The following is a 12452-nucleotide window of genomic DNA, read 5'->3' on the forward strand; positions in this document are numbered from 1 at the left end:
ATCTAGGATAGACTGGGAAGTTTGTCTAAGATTTTTCTTAAATTAAGAGATATTAGAAAGAAGTAGACAAAAACATTAACAACAATATATATTCATTGAGTTCAAACAATGACAACATATTGATAAGGCCTTTAGCTATATACAAAATAAAGCTAAAGGGATTACTAATCATCATCCTCATCATCATCAACATATATAATATAAACTTTACAAATACAAAAGAAAAGATAATTATAGTTCATACTTGGCAAATGTCATAAAATTATATTGCAATGCTTGGCAAAATTACATAAGTATATGAGTCTAAAAAAGTCATTTACAAAATAAAGCATAATGAAAATATATGGAGTTATGGGGTGCATCGAGGGGTCCACATCTTACACATTCTGATTATTATTGTCTCTTGTAGCTCCACACTTTTTTCTCACATTTTCATTACTTCTCGCTTGCACATTTGCATTGTTTTTAGTAACACACTTTGTAGTAACATAATCTTAAAACACAATAAAACTAACACAAGTGAAAGTCAGTTTTGAAAAAACAAAGAATTTATGGTTTTAGGAATGTACTTACTTGCCATGCTTGCCAACAATGGTCTCCAGAAATAATAATCCATCCTTTGCCTTGCATCCTTTCAAAGAGAGCTTCCAAACCCCATTGTAATGCAAAATCATATTCATCCTACTACGTAGGCAGGTGGTCCATTGGTTCAAGCTATAGACACAGAAACAAATAAAAATTGATTTTATGTTGTTAGAAGGTAACCATTTTTCCTTAAAAGATAAGATATAGTTCCAAGCAATATACTTACAAAGAGTACTGGGATATCTATTTCTCCATGTGTAACATCGTGTTGCACGTGGATTGACATCTATACATGCATAAACATGAATACATAAAACTCCTATGCATGCATGTAAATTACCTACCACTACAACACATCGAGAGCACATCAGCGTTTTTTAGCAGTGTTTTTTGAAGGAAAAAATCAGGGGTTTTCACGATGCTCAGCGTCGTTCTATCGTTTCCAAGAAGCGCTCTTAGTAATGAAATATCGTTGCCCAGCAGTAGTGAAATAATGCTGCGTAGCAGCATCCGTAGCAACAATGAAAAAATGCTGCTATATAATAAAAACATCCCGCTTCTTTTGCCACTGCGTAGTTTTATCTTTTGAATACAATAAATTTGTACTCTGGTTTTTTTTCAGGTTTATGCTTTGTCTATCACTTCTATCTCTCCTACCCTATCTTCCTCAAGATCAAGCAAGGTATGTCTACTATTTTCATTTATTTTCTTTGCAAACAAGCTTTCCATGAAAGCTTTCTTTTGAGTATTTCCTTTCTCTTTTCTCTCTTTTAAGTTTCTATTTTATTCATTTTGAGTATTTCCTTTCTCTTTTCTCTCTTTTAAGTTTCTCTTTTATTCATTTTTCCCTAATTAAGAGCTCTCCGTTAAAGCTTCATATGGTAAGAGATCTTGATTTTTCTTAATACTTTTTTTTCTTGACTTGGTTTAATTTTGTAGGTTTTCAACACATACAATCCTCACAAGAGATCTCTTTCTTGTATCCTTCTTCTTTCATGCTTTTATATATTTAGAGGGTTTATAAGTTTTAGGGATTTTAAGATTAGGGTTTTTTATTAATACATTTTTTCCTTATTTTGGTTTGATTTTGTAGGTTTTCAATACATGCAAGCCTCACAAGGTAAGGGATCTCTTTCTTGTATGTTTCTTCTCCTATGCTTTTACATGTTATAGGGTTTGTAAGTTTAGGGTTTTTTTGTTTTTCTATGCTCCATGCTCCATGCATGCTGGTAGATTCGTAGGCATGCCAGTAGCTTCCTAGGCATGTCAGTAGCTACCTAGGCATGTCAGTAGCCACCTATGCATGCCAATAGTTCCAATGCATGCCGGTAGCAACCTAGGCATGCCAGTAGCTTCCTACGCATGTCAATAGCTTGCTAGGCATGCCGGTAGCTTCCTACGCATGTCAATAGCTTGCTAGGCATGACGGTAGCTTCCAATGCATGCCGATAGCTTCCTAGGCATGCTGGTAGCTTCCAAGGCATGCTGATAGTTACCTATGCATGTTGATAGCTACCTAGGCATGCGAGTAGCTTCCGTAAGTAAGTACATTCCTAAGCCCTAAACGTCTTTGTTTTTGCAAAACTAGTTTTTACTTGTGTTAGTTTTATTGTGTTTTACAATCATGTAACTAGAAACGGTGGTGCAAATGTCCAAGCAATATGCAATGGAAATGTGAGAAGCGGAGGGGGTGGAGTTGCAAGGAACAATAATAATTGCACAACATGAGATCTACATAGTCCCTAGCTCCATAGATTTTCATTACACTTTATCTTGTATATGAGTTTTTTGAAATCATACACTTATGTAGTTCCACTAAGTATTGTAATTGAAATTTGACATTCCTAAAACCATGAATTGCATTTGTCTGTTTTTTTTTGTATTTGTCAAGTTTTACATTCCACTTTTCCATGATGATATGAAGTTGTGTTAGTTTTAATGTGTCTACAAAAACGAGTTGGGGTAGACTGGGGAGTCTTATGCAAGCTCTCCTACTAAGCAACAAAAGTATTGCATAGTAAAAAAAATTTAGGGCAGACTGGGGAGTCCTGTGCAGGCTCCCCAGTCTTCCCCAGCTTTTTTTTACTGTGCAGTACTTTCGCTCATTAAGAGCAAAAATAGCATCGATGTTTCGCTGTTGAGCAACGCTATTTCAGTGCCCAAAAGTGGAAATAGCATCAATATTTCACTATTGAGCAGCGCTATTTCGCTACCAAACAACGAAATATCGCTGCAATTTTCACTATTGAGCAGCGAACGTGTTACAACAAAAATAGCAGCGTGTGTAGCAGCGACATAGGCCCGACATCTCTGCACCCTTCTAGTTATAATAAAAGCGTTGCTATTTTCGCTAGTAAACCCTCATTCTATTGTAGTGTACATGCATGAGCTTCATGTAATGCCTCATGCATGAGCTTCATGCAATGCCTCATGCATGAGCTTCATGCAAGCCTCATACAAAGAGCTACATGCATAAGTAATTTTAAAAACACCTCCCAAGAATTTGAGGGTGTGCCATAAGCATGAAAATCATGAAAGCAATATAGTGGTCTTACCTTTAGTCTTATGGATAGAGGCTTAAGCATAGGTAGGTTCTAGGGCATGCCGGTAGTTACCCGCATGTATTAGGAGCTCTCGGTGCATGCCGATAGCTATATCGGCATTTATCAACATTGCTAGGTAGCACCCGCCATGAATTGAGAGCTCTCGGTGCATGCCAGTGGCTACCAATATACTTAAGGATCACTCGGCATGTATTGGTAGCTTCTTCTGATGCATGTCAGTAGAGATATCGACATGCCTAAATAACACTCGGCATGCATTGGCTATGCCGGTAGCTATCGACATGGTTAGGTAGCACCCAACATGTAATGGGAGCATGCCAGTAGCTACTGGCATACCTAGGTATCACACCCATTTAATGTATAATCCTTATGCATAAGTTCCATATGCATAAGGCTATGCATAAGCCTCATGCATAAACCTTGTGCATAAGCGTCGTATCCATGAGGCTTATGTACTAGCCATATGCATAAGCATAATACATAAGCCTCATGTATGTGGCTTATGCATAAGGTTTATGCATATGGCTAGTGCATAGGATTTATGCATAAGCCTCATGCATAAACCTTATGCATAAGCCTTATACATGAGGCTTATGCATATGGCTAATGTATAGGCCTCATGTATGAGGCTTATGCAATGTATAGGCCTCATGCGTGAGGCTTATGGACTAGCTTCATGCATGTGTCTTATTCATATGGCTAATGCATAAGATTTATGCATTCATAAGCTTTAGACATTCACGTCGTGTAAATGTAAATGCATGAGGCATATGGCCACCTCTTGAGAGATACATAGATCTCTAAAGGATATGCATAGAGGATTATTCCTAATGCATAAGCCTCATGCATAAGCTTTATACATGAGGCTTATTCATGAGGATTTATGCACAAGTCTCCTGTATTGTGTGTTGGAGTCTGGTAAAGAGCCGGCACTGATATGGTTCCGAACCACCTAGTCAGCTCCTAAAGAGCAACGACTAATGCAACTATGCCCAATGCAATAAGCCAGTGACCCATCTACCTAAGCTTGGGGACTTAGTTGTGACCACAAGCAACGACTAATGCAACTATACCCAATGCAATAAGCCAGTGACCCATCTACCTAAGCTTGGGGACTTAGTTGTGACCACAAGCAAGTTAGTCCCTAGGTCCTTCATGATTCCGGATAGGAGTTAATGTCTATATAAGAATGCAATTAACAAAGAATGAACACAGAGTAGAGAGATTTATGCACTATAAAATAGAGACATGTGAGGGACCAACCCATTAGATATTCTTCAATATTAGCTTGGACTCATGAAGTACAACACATTATCACTCACTCAACTCATGGACTCCTAAGCTCAACTATCCTCTCAGTCCTCTATCTTCTAATACACACATACGGTAATAATCCCCTTTGTTTCTTACATCCATATGAGTACTACCTGTTTACAAGAAACTGTTACAAAACAAGAAATCTTAACCCATAATGGTTTGTTACAAAATGGGACAATCTGGTGGTAGCCAAATGGGCTAGTTGGCCATAACACCTAGTGATCATGGTGGATGATGTGTCAATGAATCCCACTGTTGTTGTTGCTCTGAAAGTTTTCAAAAAAAAATATCGGTTCTGGATTGTTTCTTCCGACTCTAGACTATGTTGTCCCAGACTGCTATGGCCTATTCCATCCTCCTTATGATTTAGCCTCTAGAGAAATTCCCCTTGAAAGACAAGTTTTATCGGTTGGGCATACCTAGGCTCATAAGATCTTTTCTTCTGCTCACCTAGGCATGCCTGAGCCCTATCCTTACATCCACTCGTTTGAACTAAACATCAATGGATCGTGCCTTTGCATACTTTGCTTTATCCCTTTTCATAGAATCTACTACCATGTTGGCCACAAAGGCATGGGGCTCTGTCTATTCCGGAGTGATAGCATTGTCTTCAAAAATAGTCTGCTCCGGTTCTCTTGGCCCTCTTCTCTCGCCTCGGCTCCACTTCCACCCATAGGGTGGTTTTTCGAATGGTTCTAATCTTGGCACCTCCTTCTCTTTGTCTGCTACATGATTTTGTTGGCGAGGGGCACTAGCAACATTGCTCTTTGAATGAGCCGTTTCCTCCTCACTCGGATCCGAGAATCGTAAAAGCCCAATTCTTCTTCGCACTGCTATGGATCCAAGGGTAAGGCTTTGGCCTTATCTTATTGCCTGGGAACTACTTTGGCCTTATCTTATTGCTGCCTGGGAACTACTTTGGCCCTGTTCTGCCACCTTAGGCACTTCCAAATAGTTCATGAATTTGGTAATGTCATCCCAATTGGAAGGCCTCATAGTACTTGCCTATTTTGATGACTGTACGAAGTTCTTCATGCAATTGAGGGAAATTTCCATCCATGCACTTAGGTTCTTCTGGTCTAGTTCCACCTACAACTTTCATTTCATATCTTCCTGCACCCTCTTTTCTCTTATGGCCCATCTTTGGAAGTCCTAAAGAATTTTTTCTTTGGACTATATTTCCTCAACATGGACTTTCTTCATGGCATCCACATTCTCAACCTTCTTCTTGATGTCGACTGTGTTATCGTCTTAAAGCAACGTTCAACTTATTTAAGCCCATCTTTTCACCCTTTCCTTTGGTCACCCATGGGTGTAGCTGTTTCCACCTCCTTCTTCAGTGCCTTGATGGTCTTGTCATCTTGGTTTTGTTGTTCTTTGAATTCTTCAAACAGTGCTTCCATCTCTTCTATCTGGACCCTTAGAGAAGCCTCATTGTTTCTCTACTAGCTTCTTCATGGCTACCCATGCTTGCTCTTTTAGATCATTTGCAAGAATGAGGTCCATTGTGGAGTCGGCCCATAGTAGAATTTCCTTCCTTTTCTTGTCTGGTTCAGCAACAACCATCTTCTTCCCCTCTCCTTTCAAGACAGTGAGCCAAGTGTTGAGCCTAGTAGCTCAGTTGTTGGCAGCAGCCCAAAACTCAGTGGTGCGTCAGAGCACACACTCTGACCACCTTCCATGTCTTGGACACCATCTCGGTACTGCTGCACATGTGAAGATGGAGGGCTATCACCACTAGGGTAGCCATTTCCAAGATCAAGAAGCCCGAGCTTAAAAGGATGGAGACGGTTGTAACAGGAGGGAGAGAGCTGAAGCTTGCAAGAATGCATGCTACTGATAGTCACACCTAGTGAACAACTAGTAATGTGAAACATGCTAGGATTGTAGTTCATAGGAGATTTTCAGTTATGGCTTGAGTAGTTTCTCTATGGGTGAATTGTACAAGTTCTGGAAGTGTAATACATTTATAAAAGAGCAATGCAGCATCTCACTTTATTTATGTGTATTTTTTGCAAAATGTTAACTTGGAATGTTGTGCCTCTGTTTGAAGAAACATGCTGAGTGCACTACAAGGGATCAGGCTCATACCCGTGTATAGATGCAGTCAGACGTGCTGATACGAGGGCTTATACACGCGTTTTGTCAGTTTAGCTACGCTTATACATGCACATTTCACAGAGTATCTGCGTATATACATGCGACTTTTACAGAGTTGACGCATCTATACACGCGAACAGAGAGCAAAAAAAAAAATCCAGAGAGTGCTATTTGGTACCTGAATGCTGTTCCAGCATTCCAGCACCCAATAGCACTCTCTGGATTTTTTTTGCACCATCCACGAGGAAGATTTAGTGCATTGTCATTACACGATTCAAGAACGACATGAATGCATACATTGTCTTTACACAATTCAAGACAGACATGAATGCAATACTATCAATTCACGATTCAATATTACTCAAAATTTTATGTGTACACATATATACAAGGGAGTCCATATGTCGAAGTAGCCCATGGCTTCAATTATAAACAAATATATACAAAATCAAATTGGTTTGTCTAAAAAAGCCCATGGCTTCAGTTACAAAAATATATATACAACCACATCCTCAATATGGAATGTGATACTATAAGTCTGAGTACTACTCGGACCCAGATGATGACCCGCTGCTCCCTCCATGATTAGATGAGCTCACATCGGTATACATGTCCGATGAGTAGTTCTCGCGTCCAGCAGGAGCAGTGGCGGCGGGTGGATCATCAGTGGGGCAGGAGCATCAGCATAGCAGGTGTAGCAGCAGCTTGTGCCTGTTCAAGTAATATATCGTATATAAGTATATATATATGTAATTCAATAAACCAAAATCATTCGTTTAGAGTTTTCAAGTACATGTCGACCGTATGGTCTCATGGCCATCTCAAACTGCACGTCCGTAATACGTCCCTCGGTTCTGAAGAGGGCCCATGTGTCACGTCTGCTATGCTGGCGAGCATACCCAGTATCGTGGGCTGTGGGCTTCCTCCCCATAACCCGTCACTGTAACATAATCAACACAATTTGTAAGATTAAAACAATCATAGAATCAATGAATTAAGTAAACAATCAAATAAAGTGGCAAGATACTTACGAACTCTGCCTCCCATGACTCGACGCTGGCAGATCCGAAATGCGAAGATCCAATGGTCTCCATCTGGATCCGTCGTGCCTCCACATGCTGCCTACTCTTCACGCCACCCTCTGCTCCTTTCTTTGCCTCCTTCCACTCGCGTTTGTGTGCAGTGGCAGGTTTCTCAGCAGGATAGCCACCCGCAGCTACATTTAGCCCATCATCGTATGCGAGTTTCTTAAGGTGAGATCTTTTATTACTTAAGATCTCCCTTATTCGTGTCCTTCCCCGTACATCCGAGAATGTCGCATGTGGGGGATTGGGGTACCGACTATGTACAGCATCTATCACCTCCCCAACTAATCGGCTATTTTGATCTTTAAATTTAATAAAATAATTTTTGTACAAGTTTGATCTTTAAATTTAATAAAACAATTTGTGCTACAAAACTGATGCATCCTCCTACATGATTAATGCCCTTAGGTAGGTAGTAACAAAATGCTAGGTAGTGGATCGTCTCTTTCTTGATCACGCGATCAACACAGGATATAGAGACTTTTTATACTTTCATTAAAAGTACTAATACAATAGCATGGCATGATAATCATGGAGTTAGAGCAATGACTTAGAATTTAACTTGAGGTAGCTTGTCATCGAGAAGGTGCAAGATGTTTGATGAATGATTTTCTCCCAATCTGTTTCTTATATACGTCCTTACTTGGAGAGAAATAAGTCTCTATTGTCAAAAAGCAACACTCTATCCTTGACCTCTTGTGTAATTGTGCTTGTCTGTTATTTTTTTTGGCATGTGGAAAATGAAAACATGGAACTATCTTCTTCAATTTCAAGTTGATATTTTGCAGAGTAAAAGTTTCTCCTCTAAATGCTTAAGCCCTTGGATAATTTTGCTATGTTCAAGTTTTGAGAAGTTGATGCATAGAATTCAATAGCATCAACATGATGGGCATTTGATGAAAAGTTCATCAAAGAATTTTGGCAGCTTCACACTTTTGAAAGTGTTGTGAACATTCACTACTACAAGGGATGCTTGAAACTCAGCCTCTTGCCAAAAATACGTCTTGCAAATCCTACATAGACGACTAAAGGGATGAGTCATTTGAATTATCCTTTCTAGTTGCTGCGTCCATTCCTTTTGTTCCTAGATTAAAATACTTTGTCATGTCCATACAAATATTTTATCTTGTTTCGAAATCCACCTCTTCTGAATATTCTTTATGTTCTTATCACATTTTAAAGTTATTTTTCCTCCTTTGTTTCCTTTTTATTGTAGCTTTATAGTCGTTGATGATGTTGGCAATGCTGATGTACTAAACTAATTTTTCTTCTATAGAGAATACAATTGAGTTGCTGCGCCAGTTGCTCCTATGTTTCTTCTTTGCTAATAAAGAAAACTAATAATTATTATAACCAACTAAGCAAACACCATGGAGATAGAGATAGAGAGAGAATAATACACAAGTTGTACAACTCAATACACACACACACAGAGCTAATAGTGACTACCTCTTTTGAGACATGCTACTAGAGGAGAGAGAGAGAGAGAGAGAGAGAGAGAGAGAGAGAGAGAGAGACATGGAGTTCTGAGAGATCTTTTTGTGTGTGTGTGTGAGAGAGAGAGAAAGAAAGAAGATACTCTAATTACAAGGGGAGAGAGACATAGATTAATCTTTTCATTAGAAAGAGAGATAGAAAGGTAAATATGTAGAGAGACAATGAGAAAGGGGGAGTTTCTTTGATTATAGGGGTGGAGATAGAGTATTTATGCTATAATAGTTGTTTGGAGGGAGAGAGTATTTACATTGTAACAGTCATGAGAGAGAGAGAGAGAGAGAGAGAGAGAGAGAAATTACATTGCAACTTACAAGAGAGTAGATCATTTGTAACAATTAAGATGGAGATAGAGATATAGAGAAAGAGAGAAACCTCGTGTGCCCTCACAAGAAATTAGATCTTAGGGAGACACATCACTATTAACTATCAAACCGATCAAGTTACATAAACTTCAACAATTATCTTGAGCAAGATAGCATAAAACAAAAAATAAAGAAAAAATCACATGAGAGAGTATTGGCTGCAATCTATCCCCCCCCCCAAAACAAGCATCAGCATACTCCCACTTCTAGATGCTGTGATAATCTCGCTAGGCACACTGCAATATTTTCACCAAGCTCTGTGATATATACTTCCACAAGTCCATCATAGGAGAGCCCTATTTGTTCACCCTTTTAGTGTTACACCCTTAGGTACTCTAAATTGCTTTCATCAAAGGTTTTGAAATGATTAGGAACCTTTCATGAGTCCAGCTCCTCCTCATTCTCCTCCTTTCTTGCTAATGCTTTTCTTGTTTCTTGTTTCTACTTTGTTTCTTTTATTTATTTTTGATCTTGTGAGCCTGGGAGTTTCTTGGCTCACTAATGATCCTTGAGGTGTTTGCAGCATGATCTAGCTTAGTGCTTCACCCTAATTAGATAATTCCTTATGAATTTATATGCCCTCAATGTATATTAGCCATGAAGAATTTATGGGCCTTCTTCTAAGAATTTCATTGTGGTTAGCATGATAACACTTCTTATTCATCCATATTTAAAACTTCAGCCTTGCAACTGAATTCGAAGCTTCTTTCCTACAATCAAGTTCATACCCTTTCTCTTTCAAAGACCTATGATTCGTCTTCAAATGGCCTCATCATGCTCATCATTGTGGTGTGACTTTACCATGACATATCTATTGTGGCCAATATGGGCTTCCAATTTTCATAAACATCATTGTTTGAAAGTGGGGCATACAAGATGCTCTCTTCTTATGATTCTTCTCATCATCATGGGTTAGATATAATTGTTTTGAGCTCATCCTTTATGTGGTTTGAGTATCATTTCCTAACAACCCTCCATCCATGGTATGCATGTTTCATACTTGTATGTCTACTTTCAGGATTTGTGGAGTCCTTTCGTGGATAAATGTGATCCATAGGCTAGTCATGTGGTGACCAGCTTATTAATCCTCATAAAAGGCCTACCAACAAGAATCACATCGGATAAATTTGCATTCCTAGTAAATTTCATGAACCACAAACATATAGCAATAGTAGAATTAGAAGGATTTCATCTTTAGGTTTTGCAAAACTCTCATAGGCTTTGACATTGTACCATAAACCATTTTTACAATGAGGTTGCCTGATCTAAGGCTAGTTTCTCCCATTTTTTCCAAAATTTCTTCATGATGATGCTTAATTTAGCTCCAACATATAAAGGATTGCAAGAGCTTGATTACCCTTATTTATCACTTCTAGGAGTCTTGCATTTATATCATTACTCTCATAATACTTTCCCATTTGATTGACCAAAATTTGGACTAATTTTGGCCGGTTGTCACCAATTTTAACCTTGCTTGTTAACAACCTTGCTTGTTAACAATAGGCAAGGGTAATTATTCCTTGTTTGGCTGCTTGGCTTGCATTCTACCCTCCATCCAATCTTTTAAATCAGTCCAAAGTTGGGGTTTTCCTATTAGCTAGGCTATAATTAGCATTTTTATCTCTATAGAGAGAAATGCGATCAGCCCTGCCAAATATCTGAATGTACGAACTCGACCACCATCATCATTATCGTATGATCCCATGCCAGGATTTACTGACTCATATAGAGGATATTCTCCTCATTTCTTAAATATACTTGAGAAAAAAATGTTATTCCCTCCTTCATAGCATGTCTTACCCTCAGTATGTTTGAGCATAGGCTCTAGCACATTCCACTATTTTGGTTTCTCCCCATGGTATTTCATATTGGATAGACTATTTTGATATAGCATAGCTAGCTTGAAACCATTCCTCAAACTTCTTTTGGATTTCTTGAACTAGGACTACTGTGACCTCCGATTTCTCTATTTCCTTGTGGACATTTTGGTACTCACCCACTTCTTTGTCACACCACCTCCTTTCTTCCTGTCCAATAGATTCTCTTGGATTAACTCAATGGATGCAATATTAATCATTCCTTCATCTAAACCATCATAAATTACCACTTTATGCCTACCACTCTCTTAGCCTTTCTTCTTCTTCCCAATGTACGAGTAGAAGACTTAGCTCTAGATTGTTCTTTTGCAACATGAAATTTTATGTGATAATAAGCAATAGGATCAATGGATCTTTTTAAAAAAACAATTCAAGGTTTTAAAATATATATAAAAATGGGTGTCTATTGCATAATCACGTCATGATTATTGAGCTCCCACCACCAAGCAAGTAAGGATGCAATTTAAAAATAAAACTTTTTTCACTCTTAAACAATGCAAACAACCATTCCAAATGCTAAAATTAAAAAAAACACTCCTTTTTCTCTTTTTTCTCCCTTCTCACAACCTGATCCATAACTTATCCTCTATGAAACCAATCACTCATCTTCAAGAAGACATTAATGGAAAAGGGACTTGTACGAAAGAAATGTCCTCCATGTAGTCCAAAATGATGGGTAAAAAGCCAGTAAAGCATAAGCTGAAAGCTTAGATTTAAGCTTTGCAAAGGAGATTAAGAAGGCGATAAGCATAAGATTATGCTTTAAAATCACACATAACTAAGCTATGGTGTTTTATTGATTTCTCACACTTTCTCCATCACTAAAAGGAGATATGGTTGTAGAAGATAGAGAAGAAAATGCAAGAACCAAGAAAGTGAAAGAGAAGGAAAAAATAAGAGACAACCTCTTTTCATGAGAAAGGAGTTGTGCACTTCTCCAACCACCCAAAGCACCTTTTCTTGATACTTTATTAAATTGAAAAAGTATACAACTTTCACTTTTCATAAAGTTTCCATTTGAGGCTTCATTTTTCTAGTTGTTTACGGTTCTCATGCTACCAAAGA

This window comes from Cibotium barometz, chromosome 61 (genome assembly GCF_041138505.1).
Source record: "Cibotium barometz isolate CiBa-2024 chromosome 61, ASM4113850v1, whole genome shotgun sequence".
Taxonomy (NCBI): Eukaryota; Viridiplantae; Streptophyta; class Polypodiopsida; order Cyatheales; family Cibotiaceae; genus Cibotium; species Cibotium barometz.